The sequence below is a fragment of the Trematomus bernacchii genome, unplaced genomic scaffold (assembly GCF_902827165.1).
Source record: "Trematomus bernacchii unplaced genomic scaffold, fTreBer1.1, whole genome shotgun sequence".
Lineage (NCBI taxonomy): Eukaryota > Metazoa > Chordata > Actinopteri > Perciformes > Nototheniidae > Trematomus > Trematomus bernacchii.
The window spans coordinates 2,521,430-2,545,651 of NW_022988082.1; the positions used below are offsets into that span (position 1 = coordinate 2,521,430).

A 24,222-nucleotide genomic window follows, 5' to 3' on the forward strand; every position below is an offset into this window, starting at 1 on the left:
ATAGAAATACTATTCCTGATGACCACCAACTGTTTTTGCGTATCCATCCATGATCCAAATTATTTGTAAAAACCTTTGTGAATTAATCTTGAGAAGGTCAGATGGCGGTTATAATAAGCAGGATTGTTGGTTGGGTACTTATCTCTTTATTTACATGTAAAAGTAGGAAGAAATGTGGTATAATAATATTGGGTAGCACATTACAGATTGCAGTGTGTCTGCGAGTTCAGAATGTTTTGCTGCTGGTGTAATCAAATTCTTCTCTAAAAATCTCTCCTTACCGATATACAGTAACTTGTGGATTTGTCCTTTTACCCAGGGCCTGCAGTAGCAGGACATGAGCCCTCTGGTTCTGAGGTCCCTTTCAACTAAGGGGAAAGTGGACCACAACCACACTTCTCATTCACATTTGTGTTGTTAGGACCCGCTGCATGCCGACCTGTGCTGACTGTGCATTGCTAAATCTCTATTCTATTTGACTGTAGCTGATTTTAATCTGAATAGTCGGCCTAATCCATGATTGAGCCCTTATCCACTGGGTATACATCTTTTTGTCAAATGATTATCAGCACAAACTAGTATTTGTTTGTGTGAAAACCAAATCAATTTCAAACTTTTTTGCTCTTTGCACCACTGCCAAAACGTGTTACAAAGCACAGAGAGAGACACATAATGGAGACACAAAAATGTACAGGACAAGTATGCCATACAGAACTAATGATGAAACGCTCTCATTCAGATTTGTGTGTGTTTTAATGGACATATTATGTCCTGGGAGGGAGACCTTAACTGTAACTGATAATATCCATCATTCACTAAAAATAGAAGATATATCTCTTGCAGTTTCTGAAAAAGGGAATAAGACAAGCCAACGACAGAAAGCTCCAGTTTTCATCAGACTTAATTACTTCCAATCATTTATACGAGTATTATAAAACTGACATGAAGCCAACAGTGTGAATAGATGCAGGTGGTATAGCTACATGGATGAATTCCATACATACACAATGTTAAGCACTTTTATATGATGGAGGTCATTAACATCCACATGTAGTATTCAACTGCATGGGTAACTAACACATAGTGGAGGTAGTGTATGTGTAAGTTATGTGTAACACATTTAGTTGTTTTATGAAATGACACAAGCAAAGATAATCACTCAAACCTGAATTCAAATACCAATATGTATTGTTTTATATTTCTAAAAATGTTTCCTTTAATACTGAAACTCAGCAGCCAATTCAATGTTAACTTAACTTAGGCCTACAAAAACATTGAGCCAATTTAGATATCAGCTAAATATGGACGATTACAGAAGTCTGCATAACAATGTAACACACAAATATATATTGCACAGAATGCAAAAGGCTTCTCTTCATCTCCAACATGAGAACATATTTTAGTCAGTAGCCACAGCAGGACGTTAGAAAATGTCTGGAATATGATCGAATTATACACATATTTGTATCTTCTTATTTAATTTTTTATTGCAAAGAAAAATGAATTCCTGCTTACTTTTATCACCCCTGCATTGATATATCTAGAAAGTAAGTGGCCCTTCAGTTCCAAGGATATGTCTTGTAATAAATTACATAATGACATGAGCAATCTTTACCTGAGCTCATTTAAAGATTCCGTCAAACGTGTCCTTCAGCCCACTTGGTCAAACAAAGAGGAAGATACATTATAGCCAAGTGGTTATTGAGTTTATGTAAGTCGTTTTGGATAAAAGCTAAATGGTATGCAACGCAATACATTTTATTACTCATCTTGTGTCAATGAGCAAAATGAAATGACTGATTTTGATCAACCTGTGATGTTGTGAATGCATCCTTAGAACAGGTGTATTCTAAGGATGCTGTCACCTCCTGCCATGCTGTGGCCTCCCACTGTCTCCTGCCACCGGGCTCTAACCTTTGTGTCCACCAACACGTCAACAGAGTACAAGTCAACAAGAGCAACACATTTCCATCCATTTCCCAAAGCCAATTTTAAATGTTTAAAAAGCAATATCGGGCCACATATAATTAAACCCCGGTGTGAGCTATTGCATGCTGTAGACTAGTGCTGCACAATATATCGAAAATCTACCGTTATTGCGCTCTCTCAAAAGTTGGGCCATTTTGTCTTCATGCGCCAATGAGCAGCTCTCAAAGGAAAGAACGAGGCCCCGCCTCCGAATCCAGTTCTTATTATACATCCATGGTTCCCTCGTCTCAGAGCCAATAGGATTTCTCCAGCTGGAAATAAGGGCTGTGGTTGACACAAATTGAAGAGGCGGATCACGTTTTGTTCTACGACATTAAATACATCAGCAGTGACCCCGCTGGTGATTTCTGAAGAGTTTACGTGTCTGAAAAACGATGGCTGAATAGGACTACAGAAGTTGTGGAGGCCGTTGTACGTCATTACGCCGAACACGTAAACACTCCTCTAAGTTTGTTTTCCCTGTTCTGCTTGAAAGCAAGTCCCTGCCTCCTGCAAACTTTTAAAACAAATGCTTCAACTCGTACCATTTTGAATCTGTATGTTTGAATATGGATCTTAAGTTGGCGTGATGTTGAAGTCGTGCGACCCTGCATTACTCGGCTGTAGTTCCTTTATAGCATAACGTTAGCATTTTGCTTCTGGCGATTAGATTTATGATTCGAAAATTATAAAAGTAGGGTAGACATGTGGAGATTATCCTGCTGAACAAAACGTGCATTTATCTAACAGGTTCGTTTTCCACAGACCTTATTTCGAGCTATTTTCCAAAATCCTATGGAGAAATCCCATTGCTTTTTTGTGGAGGGAACCCATGCTCAGCTTACTTCCGGGTAAATACAGTACGTCATCCCTGCACCACTCTATGGCCAAGGTGGTAAAGCCCATGTTAGCGGAACATAGTGATGGCTGAAGGGAGAGAGACGAGTGAGGAAAATATTGGGGTAGAACATGCAGGAGAAGAACTGTTATGTACAAAAGACAGCACATCTATACTTTGGAAGTATGTTTGTTTCAAGAAAGATGAAGTGTTATAAACGGGTTTTAAGCAAGTCATGACGAACACATGCAGCAACCGCCAGAGGAAACAGGAGGCATCCTCTGAGCCACAGCTCCTGTTTACATTCATTATATCTGCTAAAACCACAGCTGCTGCTGCTACAGTATTTAACCACCATGATGCTACAGTATAACCACTCCAAACTCTACACACGACACTTGGTTATTAATTCATATTCTAATTTCTGATGAAGGAGAGTCCGCTCCGGTCACCAGTCTGATTTTGAAAAGTTGAAATGTTTTTTTGTCCGGGCAAGTAGTGCCGAACGATCGGCGTATATACATTCACAACAGTGGACTTGAGCACGTAAAAAAACCTGTGTGTACGGCCCTATGTGTACGCGTCAACCCCCCCCCCCCTTGACAGTTCTCTACGCTGAGAGAGTCCTTTACCTCACTGAGCCTCTCAGTCTGACAGGAGAGGACTTTCCCTTCACCTTGTTGTGTAAACAGCTTCTTATATCCGTTAGTGCAGCTATCTAACCAGATGCTAAGTAACAACAACAATCCCTGGCACCGGTGTGCTCTCTCTCTCTCTCGCTCAATCACACTAAATGCGCGCGTGCCACACACACACAGAGCCGAGCTTCAATGAAACACAGAGACCCAGAAGTACTTGTACTATACTGTAGAATATTATTTTCGAATCAATCATTTTTCAAATTATGAATTTCACAATGCCTTAATCTGAACTCATAATATCATGGAACACATCTTTGCTTGGCGAGAAGAACTACACTGCTGTTTAAAGGAAAAATAAAGATATCGATAAATATATATTCATGTGTGCAGGTAGTTATGTGATTCTCTGGAACAGATGTCCAGAAAATGTTGTAAAGGGGAGAATCAAGAAGTTTTTAAATAATATATGAACTATATAACAAAACAATTCACTATATTGTTGGATTGGAAATAATGGTCTATTTTTGTCAGTTTCTGCATAGTCTGGGGTTTTGTTGGCAGAAGCAGAAAGACATTAACAATGTATTTTAAATATTTGTTTAAATATCGCAAGGGATATCGTCATAGCAATATTCAACAGTGTTATCGTATGTGGTAAGTGTTCCTGATATCGTGCAGCCCTACTGTCGACAAGATGATGAGAAAAATGAGAAAGCTATAATTGATACGTGCCTCCTCCATGCTAAGCCTCTCATAGCTGTTCCCTGGAAAATGTAAGTGAGGCCGCGCGATGTCCTCCTGCCTCTCTTTGGAGAAAATGACTTACACTCTTAAAGGAAAGCAAGGGGCATTTCATTCTATTTGGGAATCTTTCATGCATTTTCTGAAACATGTGGATATGTAAACTTGGTAGTTAAAATAAAACTAAATAAAACATCACTAAGTAGATAGATATTATCTCCACTCAAGCTACAGCCCACAAAGAGATTAAAGCAAAAAGAGAGCCTGCAGTTTGCCTGCACACACACACACACACACACACACACACACACACACACACACACACACCACACACACACACACACACACACACACACACACACACACACACACACACACACACACACACACACACACACACACACACACACACACACACACACACACACACACACACACACAAAGCTGCGATGCTCGTCCACTCTTGCTCCTCTGTACAGTGAGTTTCAGCCATGGAGGAGTGTGTTGCAGTGCTCACACTCCACTCTCTCTGTGCTCCACACAGTAAACATGATGAGGTGACATTGGGCTATACAAATATATTGAGTTGAATGAGCGCTCTGCAGTCACAACTGAGAGGTACTGTCAAAACAGCAGAACGGCCTTACACACAAGGTGAAGTAGGAAGTTTAATGATAAGATCCCTCCTGGAGGACCCAGAATGCACCTGTTGGTCAGCGAGCATTGCTGGTGTGTCTAGGAAACTGTATTAAAACGTGTGTCTGATTGACTTTTTCCATACAAGAATTCCATCATCTTATCCTTGAAACTACAAGACGTTAGACAACATTCTTCTAACTAAATGTTCAGTCTTGTTCATGTGCACTTGATAGTTTTACATTTGCCCAACTTATATTTTGGAACACATAATTAATTAATAATTAGTCAATTATTTTAAAAACAGCCTTTGAATATCGAATAAACACATTATTCTGCACAGTGATAAAGGGAGTGGGACTTTAAGGTCTGTCTGCTCAGGTAGCAAAATATGAATTACTATTATTATTTTACACCTTTTCAATGTACCTATCCTTCACCAATTCACTCTCTCTCTCACCCACACACTTGATTTCAAGATTGAATTGTCATTTTGCAACACAGGTTGCACAGCAAAGCAGTTGTCCATTCATGCTACATGACAGCATTAGCTAACCTGAAGTGCATTTTTTTAACTTGCATCATATGATATAAATATGTATTTCCCAGTCTTTTATTTATGTATTATTCTTTAATGTAATGTAACTTTCCCTGATAGAAGCAGTGGAGCGAAGGACAGCAGAGCCATGACGGCTGCTGATGTCCACATCAGAGAGGAGAGCGGGGGAGAGCGGGGGACGGATGAAAGCAGAGGTTAGAGTGTTCTCTGAAATGAACATGTACGTTCAAGCTGGTCCTCACTGTTCATCCTTTTTGCACTTGAGTACTGCGCCGGAGCATGGTGGAATTTTAGACAAGCACAGTACAGTACACACACACACTAGTGTGTAAGCCTGGCTGAGCACCAATGAGCCTGAGTTTAATGTAACCAACCAGGCAGCAAGAGGCACACACCACCAAAGTGCGGCAACACACTGCATTACAGTGTGTGTGTGTGTGTGTGTGTGTGTGTGTGTGTGTGTGTGTGTGTGTGTGTGTGTGTGTGTGTGTGTGTGTGTGTGTGTGTGTGTGTGTGTGTGTGTGTGTGTGTGTGTGTGTGTGTGTGTGTGTGTGTGTGTGTGTGTGTGTGTATGCTAATGTAACCAGCCAGCCAGCTAGAGACGCACACTTTGAGTGCAGGGTGGCAATGACCTTTTAACACAGTAATACACACACACACACACATTGTGGTTGTATGGTGCTTTGCTGCATGGCTGGTTACATTTTAAATCTGTGTGTTTTAGTTGTGTGAACATGTACACATGCAAATATACAAATAGCTCCAGATGTTTTTGAGTGATATTTTTTAATTAATTAAAAAAAGATTAAAAACAAAGCAGGAGATACACATATATAATGACAAATTATATTGATGTTGCTTTGCAATGTCCGTAAAGCAGTTGATTCTAGTTTATTTTTGAATCTATGTGCAGTGTGTGAGCCTGGTCAAAAAAAATTCTCATTGCCTTGCAAAGGACAATATGTTTGGTTGTTATTCTGCAAACTTGAAAGTCAACTTAAAAGTCAAATAGTACAAATATGGTATATACAGTAAGTACAATTGCAGTGTGAACCTGGAAATGGAATTGTTGTAGAACTTGAAGGACATAACACTGATCTAATATCTGTAAAATTGCAGATTTATTTATATCTTATTTGACATTTGTTTGGGATCCAGTATTTCTCCTGAGTGTACTGTAGCGATGTGCAGAGAGGGAGCTGTACCCAGCATGCCATTAGAAGCGCCAAGGAGGCCGTCGCATGAACGGACAGACAGACAGACAGAATAAGGTGTCACTATTCCAGATCGTTTAAAGTATATATGTAATACCAATTTAGCTCCTCATCAGGCCGCCATTTATCTCATGCCCCCCGATATCTGTGCTACCAAAGTATCGGCTCTCATTACATTCCTGATACAGACTGAGACTCCTTCCATTTTAATCAAATAAAGTGAACATTCTATGGGTATTGTTTCCTAATTGGTTGATATATTATGTGTCCCAAATGTAACGACGAGTCTTTCTAAATCAGTTAATGTGTAATAATTATTTCAAAGCAAACGGTTAGTACAATTTTTTTTTTGCATATTCTGCAGCATCCTTTATTTTATATTATTCACATTACGTGTTTCTTGCTATACTTCAATCACAGGCAAATCTTTTACAATAACAGCTGCTATAGCAATATGGCATAATGATAATCACAAACAATATATGAATGTGGAGTATATCTAGGAACATTTCTATCTATTATGGCCCAACAAATATCTGATATAATACAACTTAAAACATTTTCAGGAATTCACTATAATCTGTACCAGAAACAACTGGAAAGTATCATATAATCAAATATCTGTGTCTATAAGCCTTTTTTAGTTCAGAAAAATAAGCCGTAAATTGCAAATATTATATATAGAAATCTTCCTGTTGTATTGCTGTAATGTCCTCTCTGTTTTTATAGAAATTATTGAACAAAAAATGTTTTTACTTTGATTATGTATAAGGTCATTTTGGTAGTAAAATTGCCTTAAATTTCAAAATATCAGAATATAGTTTTAACGAGTCAATCGGAAGGTTTCCGTTGAAGTCCTCACATTGACTGAATATGTATTGTGGACTGGTACCTGGAGAGGGGACAGTTCACCATAAGGGCGCTGCTGAGGTGCCGTGAGCAAGGCACCGGAACCCGATGCACTGTATAAAAGTCGCCAACCGCTACGAACACTGGGATGGGTGAAATGCAGAGTTACAATTCTAATGTGTGTGCAGTGCTTTGTACATGTGTGTCATTTTAAGTTGATTCAATGTGAAACCGAATTCCTATTATCCAGCATACAACAGCTTCTGATGTAAGTCACCAGAGTCAGACTTAGGACCCCTGGGGGGGGGGGGGGTTGCATTTAATGTAATTAACACTTTACATTTGTTTAAACACCCCATACAATCTAAAGTTGCAAAGACTTCAACTTTGTATTAATTCATCTAGTATATAATTAATATTCATCCAATAAACTCCTTTCACGGTCTTACACACACACAGACATACACGTATACAACATGTATATACACACATTCTATTTGTTTATACAATGTGCTAAATACAACTGTTTCATTAAACCAATGCCAATAAAAACAATTATGTAGCCTATTTAAAAGTATTAACATATACATGACTTGGATTATAATTGATGGTAATACTTGGGTTCGATGACTGATACATTGTTAGTATTTTAGAAACAGCTATACGCATTGAGGCTTTTGATGTGGATTTGAGATAGTATTCTATGCATTGCCATGTACTCAGGAACCCGCTGACAGTTGAATACTGTGCTAAACGCGTCAATATGGACACAAACAGGGTTAGAACATATGGGCTACATGCAGGCTACATCATGGAAAAACTCAAAACAATTACATTTGTCAAATAAATGGTGTTGCTGCCAGCATGCCATTAATTTTGTTCTGAATGTATGGTCAAAATAATTTAATTAAAGAGGAAATAAGCAATTTAATAAAATTATAATTTTAACATCCAGCTGTCACAATTGAGGAATTCTTAACCGAATCACAAAATAGAAACATGGTAGTGTCTGCAGCAGCAACTCTCACCAAACTGTGACCAAAACATGGGGTTCGTACCGGATTTTAGAGAAGATTTAGCCGTGGTCTAACACACACACACACACACACACACACACACACACACACACACACACACACACACACACACACACACACACACACACACACACACACACACACACACACACACACACACACACACACACACACATACACACACACATACAGACAGACACACACTGCTGTTGGACAAAGGACCCATTTATGAAGCTCCAGGTAGCTTTCATCAGCTGGATCTTCAGTCTGAGCACTCCCTGGACAATACACACATACACACAAACACACAAACACACACACACTATGTGGATACATGTTCAGTTTGAGGGCTCTCATGGTAATTATTGAATATATACACACACACACAGCAGAATCAGCCCACAAGGCCCATTATGCACACAGAACGACACACACAGCATACTTCTAAGCCCTAACACACTCATGCAACCACTCACACACACGCGCGCAGACACACACACACTAGCCCAGTGTTATTATGCAGTGAAAAGTGTGTTTGTGTGTGTAGGTTGTTGCCGTCTGTCTCTTGCTGGTTGACTGGTTGTGTTAACACATCAAAGTCACACCTGCATACACATTTAGTACACACGGTGTCTATCAGAGGTGGGGACTCGAGTCACATGACTTGACTCGAGTCAGACTCGAATCGCATATTTTTTGACTTGAGACTTGCTTGACTAACATTGATAAAAGACTTGACTTGACTTTGACTTGGTATTCATGACTTGAGACTTGACTTAAAAATGAGACAGATGACTTGAAAGGACTTGACTGTTTAAAATTAAATATTTGCATTTGTTTTTGTAGTGAGATATTACGTTTAGTTTTTTCGAAACGTGATTGGGTGATTATAGCGCCGTGCGCGCAAACCTGGCAACCCACTAGCTGGCAGGAGCGTCAGTTAACATGGCAGCGGCTAGCGTTACTCCACAAATAGTCAAGTTTGGATTCAAGGATTATGTTGTCGATGACGCTAATAAGAAGAGAACAGCGGTATGCAGGGTCTGCTGCATAAAGATCAGTGACACGACCACCACAACATCCAACTTCATTCGTCACTACAAAAACAAACCCAGAGAAAGGTGCGTGAATGTGTTGTGTTAGCTAGAAAGCTAACGTTAAGTTTAAGCTACGTTAGACTTGGTTTCAAATCGATTAAGCATTGCAAAGAGAAGACAAAACGGTAAATGAACACTAGAACCGCCAAGGGATTCATTTTGACTAACCCCGATACTGACGGGCTGTCAGGAGAGGGAGAGAGAGAGAGAGGAAAAGAGATGCCTCGTTTATTTCCCCTGTGTTATTATCAGAAGTTAATGTAAACTTTTGAATAATGTAGTTCATCTACTTTTAGTAGTTTGTTTAAATGTTTTAATTATGTTGTTTTTGTTTGTAGAAGTGCATCATTCCTTGATTTATTCTAAAAATGAATCTGAACTTTTTAATCTGTTATTATGATAAACTGAAGCAATTTTTAAATTAAACCAATTAAGTGAGTTTTAAATCGTCCTACTTAGCTAATAAGGAAATGATGAAGAGGAACAAATTAAATGATTTGAAAATGATATCTATGTAGGTGCTGACGCTGTTGGCAGTTCCAGTGTTAACAGACATTTAAATTAAATATGTGTAGGCCTAATGGCAAATGCCATTATATGATTTTCTTACCTGGAATCATGCCTTTTTGAACAGACTGTTTGATTGAGTCCTAGCTATATTGTTCTAGGGTTAATATGAATCTAATATGATTGTCATCGGTCTAAATTAGATTTCAAATGATTAACTGTGTATGTAATGAAGATCATAGTGTGGGTTGAATCCATTTTCATAACCACTGTCTTTTAACTGATTTAAATGCGGAAACTGGGCTTATTCATCAGAATTTCGTATGACTTGACTTGACTTGCTTGACCTGAGCAATGACTTGACTTGACTTGCTTGACTCTCACCACAGTGACTTGGGACTTGCTTGATACTTGTAGGTCAAGACTTGAGACTTGCTCATGATTTGCACATGTAGGACTTACTCCCACCTCTGGTGTCTATTAATAAATGTATGGCAGAGAATGCATAACTCTGACAAATGCAAAATCAATCAAATCATGATTGGTCAAATAATGCCATAAAAAAATGGCACTTAAAGAGTTTAGTCCATTTGAAACTAATACACCAGCACTTACAATGGTTTGACTTATTTTACGCATATATACCTGCACCTTTCTTGTTGTTCTGAGTGTGTTAATGCACTTATTGTAAGACGATATGGATAAAAGCGCCAGCTAAATGAAATTGTGTGTGTAAGAAAATGCCAATTTATACAAATCAAATAACGGACACTTTAAAACGTAATGATTCAACAAATGATCCTAAAGTTGCTTTAACCTACCAGTTACAAACAACAACAAAACAAAATAGCATTCAGGATACTAGAATATGTAGTGAAAAAAATATGACATGGGATTGTGAAAGAAAATCCCTTCATTGTGGCGTATCTGAATTTACGTGAAACGTATATGGTGTGTAAGAGTTCCACTTTGAAGGTTATCAGCACCTGCACAAGTAGAAACACAGCCTCCATTGTGCATTTTTAAGAGTGGAACAATCTTAACTTGAGAAGAAAAAAAGGAGACGCTAATGAGATATAATTTAAAATCTAAATGTCCTTGATTTATAACTTCCCACAACTGCCTGAACTCAGCAAAACACACAGACCTTTCAAATCCAATTGTGGGCAGGAGTTCACTGAGATGTGTTACCTACCCTGTACAGCTGTTCAAGTGTATTTGCTATTGTAAGAAAACTGTTTGAAACAGATGGCAGCATAGCGGGCAGGGGAAATGCTTTCAATGCTCTCAGACCTGAATTTCCATATCAAAATAATTCTGTTGCACATAAAAAAGTATAAATTGGTATGTACCGTTAACTGAAAGAGGGGACATTCACTAGCATCTACCCGTCTCTCATCTGTTATATTAAACCTGGAAAGACCTTTTACAATTGTTTCAGACCCAAAATATTTGTAACACTAGCAGCACAGAAAGTATACCAAAAATGTGATTAATTCACAATGTGCACATTTATTAGTGAGAGGTCTTGCGGGTCATCTGTGAAACTACCAGCGGCGTACACTTCATGCTCTGTGCAAACACACCTTCCTCTGCAGCCTAGGTGTTAAAACCCAGGACCATAACCTTCAATTTACCTTGCTAACAGTACAGATTTGGAAAAGCAGTACCACTAAATATCCCTTTCACTAACATGGCTTCACTAGTTGTGCTCTGGACGGGAGGGAGGAACATGACCTCGGACAATGCTATCAATTTGCTGTCGCACTACAAAAAATATATATTTAAAGGTGGGGTATGTAATTTATTTCAGAAACACTTTTTGTTATATTCCATGGAATGCTCTTAACATCCCGATAGCAATGAATATATTAAATGCTTTGACAATAAATACATAAAAAAATGTCATCTGTGGAAGCCGTGGTGCTGTAAAAAGCACAACCAATCATCTGAGCCGGCCCGGCTAAAATAACTGGATGGCCTACCTGCCTGTCAGCCTTCCATCTGTGCACAAACTTATCTCGTGCCCTCATTGGTCATGTGCGCGTTCGTGTGTGTTGGAGGAGGGGCTCTGTAAGGAAGTGGCAGACTTTTTCCGGCTGTGTATTTTCGAATTCTAGCGCACTCGAGCCGGTTTCTCCAAAATGACCTAGCCCACCTTTAAGTGAGGAATCCAAAATAACATACTATACATTCTGAGATCACTGTAACAAGATTATATATCGTAAATCTAAAGTAAATCTCAGCGTATGTGTATTTTATATGAGCAGCAATTATGCAACAACATCTATACAAGCAGGCCTCGCCAGCCTACCTCATCATGAGTATAATGAGCAGAACAAACCTTTCCTTCACTATTTATTACAATTTTGAATAATACTTGCAGTGCAAAAGCAGCTAGAAACAGATTATGTGATTTAAAGATCATATTGATTTATATCTTTAACATTTTTAATATTTTACTCAAGGTCACTCAAACACCCTTCACATTGGCAGTACTTTACTGACACTCACACTGTTGTACGGTGACTACAGAAGCTGCATGTCTGAGTAATAACGCTGCAATTATCTTAACACTTTTTAACAAAGAGTGGGAAAAAGATCACGTTATCTGTCAAAGAGTGAAGGGATAAGACCAACAACAGCTCTCCTATTACAACACGCAGAGAAGAAAGCAAGGCAGGAGAAAACACTTGAAGTACAAGGTTGAAGCAGTGGTACATTCACAAATGAGGTGACAGAAAATCCAAAGGCAGAGTGCATGTGTACAAACACCACAGACACCTGTTTTTACATCAAGGCAACTCATATTATTACAAGAACTGCATTAAAAACAAGAAATGATCCACACGCACACACACGCACGCACACACACACACACACACACACACACACACACCACACACACACACACACACCCACACACACACACACACACACACACACACACACACACACACACACACACACACACACCACACACACACACACACACACACACACACACACACACACACACACACACACACACACACACACACACACACACACACACTACCCCAGACCTATCACTGAGTTTGTCCCACAGAATGTCCCACAGGATAAATGCAGGCACTCTTATTTCAGAGAACCAGAACCAGGTTAAACTGTAAACTGTCTCAACTATTATTTGCCAAAGTGTTTTCAAAGTAAGTGCGTCATCACTCAGAGGAGGAACAGCTGAATGCCAGTGTTATTTAATTCACGAGAAATTGCTCCAATTACAGACAGCAGGTGAATAACAGTTTAATAATAGGTTTCCATCTCACCTCCAACGGAATATCACTTCTAAAATTCACTACTACAGTTATCATTGTAGTCTTGAATTGAAATAAATACAAGTAGGTTTTGGTGTTATAAATGGTGTTTACAAATTCGGAGATGGTCGTATGAAAACACAAATAGGAAAAGGGAGCCACTTGTATTATATTTCAATTAATGTATTATTTTGTTAATCCTACATAACTCAGAAAATTATTTTCTTTCTTTTTATTTGTCTTACTCGGCACACTCCGAAACCAGCACCCACCCCCACCATCATACCTGCCCTTTCCATTACCCTCCATAGGAGAGCCTATAATACAAGAGCTACACTGTGAAATGATTCTGCTTAATTGGTGGACTACACGACTTTTAAACTAATTTCAGTATGAGTCTGCAATTTCGTACTCAACGTTTACATTATAACACTTCAATAAAAATACAGACACGACCAAATCTCAAGCACGTATAGGATTCACAACGCCAGGGTCGCAATTTAAAATAACTGGATTTATTTGAGTCCTGCTTAACGGCAACGGTTACGTGCATAGAGAATTACGATTCAATATAGGCTACGTTATACATTAAAGTAATGAGGTTTAAATCGGCATATGCTTATTTTATGAGCGCTAAGCCGTGTTAAATACAATCATTTGTTTCTATAACAGGTTCGAACTGCTGGCTCGTGCGCTCATCTAGTTGTCCAACACGGAGACGAAAACAAGCGATCCTATTAGAAAAGTAACAATAGCAATAAAGGGCCGTTTGCTTTTTGTGTTGTTGTATCATGAAAATGCAGTTTATGACGATTGATTCCTCGTTTGGACTACGTATCGACATGCCGAGCAGCAGTGATCTGCCATGTTAACGGAGAGAAAGGCAGAGTGGCGGATCCGACCCAGCGGTAATGAACCCGGGACAGCCTCTGCTGTTCCGGTAAACGGTGTGTTTGTTGCTCGTGTTCAGTGTTTCTGGGCTCTCCTACCTGTTCGTCCCGGTGTGGAGGACCCTCCTCTCCCACTTCACCAGCTCCGCCGTGCAGCCAGTAATTCTTTTCCACTTTTTTCCACAAAAAAACTTGTTCAGCTTGTCGAAGTAAATATTAACGGAGAAATGTACATAACATAAAACGCATTCAGAACACCGTGTTTGTCTTTTCACTACTTTACTCACGTTTCTAGACGGTTTATTCCCAAATTGTTTAATTCCAAAGGCGGAAAAGGGGTGTGTTTGTTTTTCTTCCCGTCGAGTGTGTCATTTTAAATTACACTGTGTTAGTTAAAGGCAGGCTCGAGGACACTATATCCACGACAGCACGGCGCGCGGCTGTCAGAACAACGCACACGTGAAATGAACGAAGTGTCGGTGTGAAGAAAACGGAATGGTGGGTGTCTATACAGCGGAAACTACAACTGAACTGACAGGGACTCAATAAAACCCTGGTGTTTTCCGTCCGTGGCGTCCTTTTCATTGAGAAAGTAAACGTCTCAGAGTGAGACACCTTTCATCTCTGTCCTCGCGCTGTCCCGACTAAAGTAATAACATTCAGTGAGAGCTAGAGAGCGCGCGCCGGTAAAACGGAGACACGAGACTGGCCTGAGTGTGAGCCGGCGCGAGCTCATCTCCTCGCGGTAAAAGATGATGATACGCCAAGCGAGGCAGAAACGGAATGTGGGGATCCCTGCTGCGTCCAATCCTGACGCTCTACCGCTGTGTGTGCGTGTGCGTGCGCGTGTGTGCGGGTGTGTGTGTGTGTTTGTGTGTGAGACTTTGAACTGCATGCCCTGACTGTGGCAGGTGACGGCAGAAGCGAGAGCCGCACGAGGACATTGTAAGACACCCGAGTGATGACAGCAAAGCAAAAAATAAGATGTTATAAAAGTGATACATATATATATATATATATATATATATATATATATATATATATATATAACATTGTTTACAAGTTAATCATCTTCCAGTAGCCTAAGTGTGCATGTACTGCACTGAAAAACTGAAAACGTTGACTTTAACAAATGTTTTATGTCAGACAGATTTCACACAACTGTATTAGGTTAGTTGAAAGCAATACTTTGAAGTTACACCAAATGTTTTTTTAATTATTGCTTTCAACAAGTCAACCTTTCCATTTTTGCAGTGTGACATTGTCAGTGCACAGTCAAACTGAGTTACTATTTCAGCATACATGCCTACAAAATGTTTTTCTGCCCACAGAAAGAGTCAGAGTCAGTATTGCATTTTAATACAGAGGGAATACTGCTGATTCAGTCAACAGAGAGAATAATTTAAATCCCTTGAAATATCATTCAGTCACTCAGAATGCTTTAAAATACAGACGAGCATTGATCTCCATAACCCTTTAAATGATTGTGGTGATTATTGTTTGTATGCTTCTATCAATGTTTGTATGACTGCTTATTATGTATTAGTTAACCTCACAGAGAAAAGCCATGCAGCATTCCCTTGTTCCTGATTCTGATCCTGTATTTCTGTCTCGGATAAACGTTGTGCAGGAGACTGGAGTGTGAACCCTCAGATTCTGGGAGAACAATCAGCCTCAGTGTGTAGTTCATGGTGCGTTCAGGTGTTAATGATGTGGATGAACAAGAAGGCTTCCGCTGTGAATTGTTCCTCACGTTTTGCTTTCTACCTATACATTCAGCATTAAATGAAGTATTCTTCTGAAATAAATGAACCAAAAAACGATGTTTAGGGTGTGTTACGATTTGCTTTTGGCCAATATGGAAGGCATAATAAATGTACATCCAAACAAAATATATTTATAAAAAAAAAAAGATGGGAAAGAAAACAGTGAGGTGCAGAAGACAGCTCAGTTAAAGGTGTATGAATGTGTTCAGTGAGCACTGCAGTGCAAATAAACTAACTGAGCAAATGATCACATTATAAAGATAATAATGTGTGTACATCCAGTATAAACACTCAAATATAATAATTATTATAATATTTACATTGTAATAACATTGTAAAATTGCGGTGTAGAACTAAATATCACAGATACTTGATGAGTAGACTTTTGAGAGTCTACTTCCAAATTGTATGAGTGGTCAGGAAAATATGAAATTTTATTTTCTATTAAAATCAACAACAGCAGTCCTGTAATAAATGCTGTGTGAAAGTTAAAGTGTGTCAGAGGAGAACATATTAATTGTTCAATAGACTGCTGTGAGAGTGGACTTGATCATGTCCCCCCCCCCATGTGCTCCCTTTATGTGCTCCCTTTGTGGCGTTCACTAATTGGAGAGCGAGTTGTGCAGGAGAGAAACGGGTTAGACGCAGCAAACTAAGAACTAATACATTGTAGAGGATGGACTTTACTGAGTTTCTACGCCTTTGGATTAACTGTGTTTATTAATGAAAACAAAGTGAGATAATATTTTATCTGTTAGTTCATATTGTTAAGCTAAGAAACCTCCAGCAGTTATGTTAATGTAACATTTGATTTAACAGTTCTTAAAGGTTCACATTTCATGCACATTCTCATCAAGGCTTTGACTGAAGTGTTAGATAAAGTATGTGACATTTGCTGTTTCCAAGCTAAATGCCTCCTCGTTTATGTAAGAGTAAAATGTTTGCACAGCTACTGTTGCTGTATTGGAGCAGAGTTATTTATGATACAGTATGTTATTTCAGGACAATTTATGTGATGTCAATTCTGTTCAAAACTCTTTCTCAGTCATTACACTAACAAGTAAAGCATTAGCGGAGCAACACACTGACTATGTTATGTTTGTTGCATTGTTATTGTGCTGCTAATGCATTACCGCATACACATTATTGTTCTTGATTTTGAAAAAGGCTAATGAAAAAGTAGGCCATGTGTGGAGTTAACAACACTTTCCACTTATCTCAATGATGCAAATGAAGACCAAGTTAACATTCACGTTGTTTCTTTCAATCTCTTTTGTATTAACTGCTAACAGTGTGTTCTTTCTTCATACTGCATACTCATTTTGATGTATGTGAGATTTATCAGAGATTTCTGCTCGTACAAAATACGAATGGTATTGGACAAGCCCAGACTTGTGATGGGATGTCAGTAATAGCCTCTGAACTGAATGGTGTGAATGCTAAAATAAGAGTGTTGTTTCAGAGGACAATCATATGCACAAAAAATGCATGCCATCCTGCCAACACTACAAACTGAAACACTGTGTGGCAAACAAACCTCAAGAATAAAGCTGGAATTATTTTTGTACGTATTCTCAACAAATGTTAGTCTGCTTCTCGATACTTCCCTAACCTGCGATGTAGCCCATCTGTTCCCTCTGAACATGCAACTCTTCCAAGGCAACCCACCAATATATGGTTTTATTTATAAAAAGGCTCAGTTATTTCCTTAAATAGATGGGCACGATTATTTAAGCAAACATGATTCAATGCACTCGTAGTGGACTACTTTCAGCAGCGGAGTAATCCAAAATATAAATACAGTATGTGTGTTGATGGTTATAAAGGAAGATGTCCCCAAGTGCAGCATTGTGTCTCACTGATGTGTGTTGAACAGTTTTGGACAACAATGGATCTGTATGACACAGATCTGAATAAATATTAGTAGATATATTCATTGTTGCTTTTGATGGATTTGTTGGCTGTTACAAAAATAAAGAATCTCACAGGCCTTATTATTTAGGCGGAACCTTTTCCAAAATAATAAGCCAAGCTTTAACTAAAACCAGCCCTTAATACAAAATGAAGAATTATTAGAATAATCTACTCTTGTTTATTGACAGAACCTTAAAAAATGAAAACCATCCTTTGATCTATGATACCAAGATTGAATTGTTCATTAAATGAGTTTCAAAAGCATACCAGTAATACTATAATTTCAGTGGATGTTTTACTGAATCAAACAGGAGTAGCTTGAGCTAGAAATGGGTTTTATATCTTTCCCTAATTTCTTGTTATGTCGCCACTATGCAATTGCAATTGAAAGAACATGCAGCTATAGGTTGAAATGTTCGTGCTAGTACTGTAGTTACACCTTTGACATTTAATCACTTTTCTTGTTTCTGCTCTATAGGCAGACTTAACCTATTTTAAAATAATTAAACAATCAATATAGTAATATACAGTAACAGTTGTTTCACACAGTTGTCGTATTCTCCTTTTTATCCTCCTGGGAACCGAGGAAAAAAAATGTTTTCCAATCTTCTTTATTTTTTATTTCCTACCTATTTAGGGTTAGAAAAACATCTTGCAATTTAGACTTTTTAATTTAATTTGATTTTAAATGTTACAGTATGTCCACTATAGAGGACGTCAGGACCATTTTATAGAGTGATATTAATACAATAATACATTCACCTTTATTTAAAACATAAATAAGTAGTTGATCTGAACATTGCTGTTTATTTGGTCACTAAAAAACTAGTTTGGTTTTTGGTGAAACTTTCCAGATCTTCAAAGACTTTGTAGTCAATGTACTGGGAAAAGTACCTCATTGGACTCCAGTCGGCATGGGCTGTAGGGTCATCTTGAGTAGTTTTATGGATGTGGTCTCCAGTTGACCATGCTCATAGAAACAAACTTGGCATCCTGAGACAATTCAAATTTTTCATGGCTCCACTTAAAGGGGTCATGTCATGCTTTTCCGGTTATTACCCCGTCCCCTTGTGTGTTATGTAGCTCTTTCTGCATGTAAACGGTCTGAAAAGTCACAAACCCTCAAAGTACACCCTGTAGCGAGTACAACTCTAACACAGAAATGACCTGTATGCTGCCCCAGAACGCCTCGTTGGACATTTCTCTTTTTCTTCCTGGGCAGAGTGACGTCACGTGACCATACCCAAATGGACCAATTGGTCCAAATGGATCAATCCGTGGAGCTCCTCACACACACACACTCTCTCAGCGGCGAAACTGTGACGCGCTGGGGGGGGGGTGCTGGTGGAGCCTCGCAGCTGCGAAACTGTGGCGGCTTACACTGTAGATGCGCCGCGTTTGGGGGTGCGGGTGCTAGTGGAGTCTCACAGATGGGGGTGCTGCAGCACCGTCAGCATCCCCCCTTCCCGCGTCCATGGTGCTCAGGCTTAGTTCAGGCTGAGTTTCGCTGTGTCTCGCTGTCTCGCAGACCCCAAGCAGCAACCAGGAAACAACACCAGTAAGCCACCTCACACTGTCCGCTCCTCACAGCAGCGAGCCCCGCAACGTCCCGCCAACACGGCACCCAGACCCCACGCAGCATTCTCATCTGTTTGTCGTTACTGGTGTCATTTTCTGGTTGCTAACGCCATTGTAACACATAATCTCTGATGTTCCGCTGTAACGGTGGTAGACTCATCAGAACAGAGTGGGCGAGCTGACCAATCAGAGCACAGTGGGCTCACAGGGAGGGGGGGGGGGGGCAGGAGCTCCAACAAGCCGTTTAGGACAGAGAGTGAATACACATACTATACAGAGATGCTGTATGAGAAACCAATGTGAGTTTGGAACATTGCACAATATAAATCTATTCTAGTAGACCTCAACAATGGAATTATGATCAGTAGAAATGGCCATGACATGGGACCTTTAAAATAAAAACAACAATAACACATACGTGCTACTCTTGGCCCACAGAGGGCCATGTCTTGCAGCTCGTCCCTATCTGTCTCTATGTCTGTATCTGTGCGCTCATGGAGCCTCCTGCATCTTTCCCCCCTTCTTCTTGACCCTCTTCTATCCCAGGTGTGAAATCCTCATCTCTCTCATCATCTGAGAACTAAAAATCTGAATCTCCCTTAACTATCTGGTACAGAAAATGTCTACTTCAGTTCCGTCTCCTGCAACAATATTGAGTCATTAAGTCCATGAAGATGGTCCTGACGTCCACTAGAATGGATATTTATAAAAGAGCTGTTATTTCAAAACTTGAATAATTGAATTGCTTTCAGAACTAATTATATAGTTCCTCACATTTTAATAAACAAAAACATATATTATTTTCATGTTAAAAATAACAATTATTCAACAATATTTGACTTCTCCTCCTGCTTCTATAAAATTTTGTTTTTGGAATGCCAGCCATTTTGGATGAACAGAAAGAGGAACTTCCCAGCATGCAATTTTAACCAATGACATATCACTGGAATGGATGTTTGACAGAAAACAGAGTATAACAAAACAATACAACAAGGGTACTTTTAATATTTTATTCCGTCCTTTTTTTTTCCTTCCGTTATATCGAGGTTTGTTCCCTTATTATTTGAGTGTCCAGTTAAACAAACTGTGTAAATGAAAAACAAAGATTGAGGGTTTTATTAGTTGCTCTTTATTATTATGCAGGTATTCAGCCTCAGGAAATTCATAGCATTTGGAAAGTATTGTTGAGAGTTTACACATTTTATTTTTCCCCATTTGTGGAAGGTGTTTTGCATTTACAGATTACACATTTACACACAGATTGTTGATCTAGTCCAGGGGTCGGCAACCCCTGGCACGCGTGCCAATGGTGGGACCGTAACCAGTGGCACACTAGGAATAAGTGTGCAAAATATTTAAATTGTATTTTCGGATCCTGAACGAGACCGCCGGCAGAGCGCGTCTCCCCCTGCAGAAGGAAGCCATGCACTCAACGCAGCGCAGAAGGATAACTTCTAGGCCCCGCTCTCTTTAACTCCAGTCGACTATCGACTATCAAAAAGGTTGCCGACCCCTGATCTAGTCACACAAACAATTAAAAAACTGTATCTCCATATCTTTTTATTCATGACTTTAATTTTGAACACTGACAAAAATAGATGTGTTTTGTGGAAGAAATGGTAGTACCCATTGTAGCCTTAATAATATATATCTCACTTTATATCAAATATTTTCTCATTCACATGTTCACATTTATTGTCTTTATTAAAACACTAAATGTACACTCACATGTATTTATACATGCATATACACACGTGTCCAAACACTGGGACAGCCCCTGACACGCCACAATCTGACTCACTGACATACTGACACACAACATCTGGGGACATTTCCTGAGGAAAATCATGCAGATTTATTCCTCCTATGGGTCAAAAAAGAGAGAACCCTGGGGAGAGAAAGAGCAAGACAATGAAGATGGTAGGAATGAAAAACAGGGAGTAATCGTTCAAAAAATAGTAAATGAAAAGAGAAGTACGAAAAAGGAAAGAGAAATAAAAAGAGAAAGAGACTGCTGTACAGGACTTTTGGCCTGTGAGGAGCTGTCTGTGTACTTGAATACCCAGGAGGCCTTTTGACACACACACACCCACACACCCACCCACACACCCCACCCCCACACACACACACACACACTCACACACAAACAGCATGGTCTGTGGTCAGGCTGTGTGCTGTGTACCATAGAGCCAAAGGACAGGTTTGTATTCAAGCGAAACTTCTCTCTGTGTCACTGTCAGTATGTGTGTGTGTGTGTGTGTGTGTGTGTGTGTGTGTGTGTGTGTGTGTGTGTGTGTGTGTGTGTGTGTGTGTGTGTGTGTGTGTGTGTGTGTGTGTGTGTGTGTGTGTGTGTGTGTGAGGCTTTGGCTAAAGGTTATGCTCTTATGTACATTAATAGCCAACGTCCATTCAACGATGTGCATGCATCTCCTTCTGACACCAACACACCGACACATGTGTGCCACAGCTTCGTCATTGAGTCAGTAATCTGTGGCACAGATAAAGTGACACTAAACTCATTTTTATTTTGGCGACACACACACATTCTACTGAAGGGCTACTGAATTTCATAAAAGAGTCTTCTAGTTGTTGAACTTTTGTAAATGTTAAATTTGCTGTGGATGCTTATGCATCCCTATCAATGTTTAGATCAGACACTGATACCTGCTGAAGATGTATTGTTTAAAAGCTCAAGATATACTCAGTGTCGACGTAAAAGCAAAAGTTTATACAGGAGGCAGCTGGGGAAAAGGAAATGAAAAAGTATGTGTGTGCCTGCATCTCCCTTACAGACTAAACTCACAAAATCGACTCTGATGTCCTCACACATCTTTTGTCAAAAGTATTTCCCTCTCCCTGACCACTAAGTGCCTAACCTGAACCTCACAGCCCACTGCCGCTCACTGTAATGCAATGTGTGTGTTCATTACATCTGTGTTTGGAAGAACCCCTCTTTAAGGAACAGTTTACATTACATGTATAAACACAGCAAAATAGATGGATGGACCGTTTTCTCCTTTTTGTTTCTCTTTAGGTAGGAACTGGATCGTGTGATCTTCTACATGTCTGTCTGTATAATGAAGACACACACACACACACACACACACACACACACACACACACACACACACACACACACACACACACACACACACACACACACACACACACACACACACACACACACACACACACACACACACACACACACACACACACACACACACACACACACACACACACACACAGTGTTAGGTTCAAATGATTAGGTGGCTCAACGGAATGTTCCACACACGGGAACATGGACACACAATACAGCTATGAAAATAAGTTTGAAACCACTTGAGGAAGTCCCAGTTTCCCAGTTTCCCATGTACCTATGTACACACACACACACACACACACACACACACACACACACACACACACACACCACACACACACACACACACACACACACACACACACACACACACACACACACACACACAACACACACACACACATACAGATCATTTTACTAATGGCTACGCGTTAAGTGCCAGATGAACTTGACTGGACATGCCTTAAGGTGGGCTTAAATGTGTTTTCTTAGCTGAATGTGTATGTATTGCCCTTTTTTAGACACGGGAGTCTTAGGATATTTTTTCCCTTTCTGTCTTTCTTTCTTTCACGCATAACCTATCTATTTAGATGCTGATGCATTTCACTATATGCTCTTTCCATATAGGATTTTCTGCATGTATGGAAATGTCAATGTTCTATACATTTACATTGTGAGCAACATAATCAACACAGCACTAACACTCCATTCATTTCCTGTTAGATGAATGAGCAGAGACTTGGCCCTGTGGGTTTGAACTCTGTCTTTTGATGTTCCCAGTCCTCAGCAATATTGATTATGCGTGAGGCACCGTGAGGCATTTCACATATACATCTATTTATACGCTCTCCATTGATTACAGTGCAGGTGTATGTATCAAGTGTTGTTCGGCTATGAAATATATCTGTTGCTGTGGTTTAAGCTGGTGCCATGTATTATATAGGTAATTAATACCAAGATATACCAAAGATACATAATTAGTGTCAATGCTGTTTACAGCATTCCACTATAGTTCTTCAAATCTTTATTCTTCCTCTACCTCTTTTTCTTCTTCTTCTTCTTATTAGTGCGAATGCTGTGCCACGGCATTCCACTATAGTTCTTCAAATCTTTATTCTTCCTCTACCTCTTTTTCTTCTTCTTCTTCTTATTAGTGCGAATGCTGTGCCACAGCATTCCACTATAGTTCTTCAAATCTTTAATCTTCTTATTATTTCAACCAATACTTTGGCTCTCAATAACTTCAGCATACTTTCAGCTACAGAAACCATTCAAATATCAAAATATTCAGCCTTTTCAGCACATGATGGGACACTTTCAACTTTTTCAAAATATTTGATAATTCTTGAAATATTCAGCTTTTTAAACTCTTTTTTTAACATGGAACTCAATGGGAGGAACCTTCAAATCCTCTTTTAGCTACACTGTTTGCAAAATGCTACTCCTTCCACATACTTTCAGCTAGATACTTCATTCTAACTTTCAAATGATCACAAGACCTTCAGCTATACAACTTGTTATTCAGACCTTTCATATCTTTTACACTTTTTGAGATATTTAACTTAGTTTGGAGCTTGGGAAAGAGGCC

General features: G+C 39.4%; 1 protein-coding gene across 1 annotated transcript in view; it reads right to left on the reverse strand.

The window, feature by feature from the left end:
- The window catches only part of LOC117474899 (teneurin-3), a 150,758-nt gene extending 136,238 nt beyond the window's left edge, over nucleotides 1–14,520 (reverse strand). The window contains exon 1 of the mRNA XM_034120925.1: nucleotides 14,373–14,520. The gene's annotated coding sequence lies outside the window, so the exon portion shown is untranslated. The remainder of the gene's footprint in view (nucleotides 1–14,372) is intronic.
- Nucleotides 14,521–24,222: the final 9,702 nt, after the last annotated feature.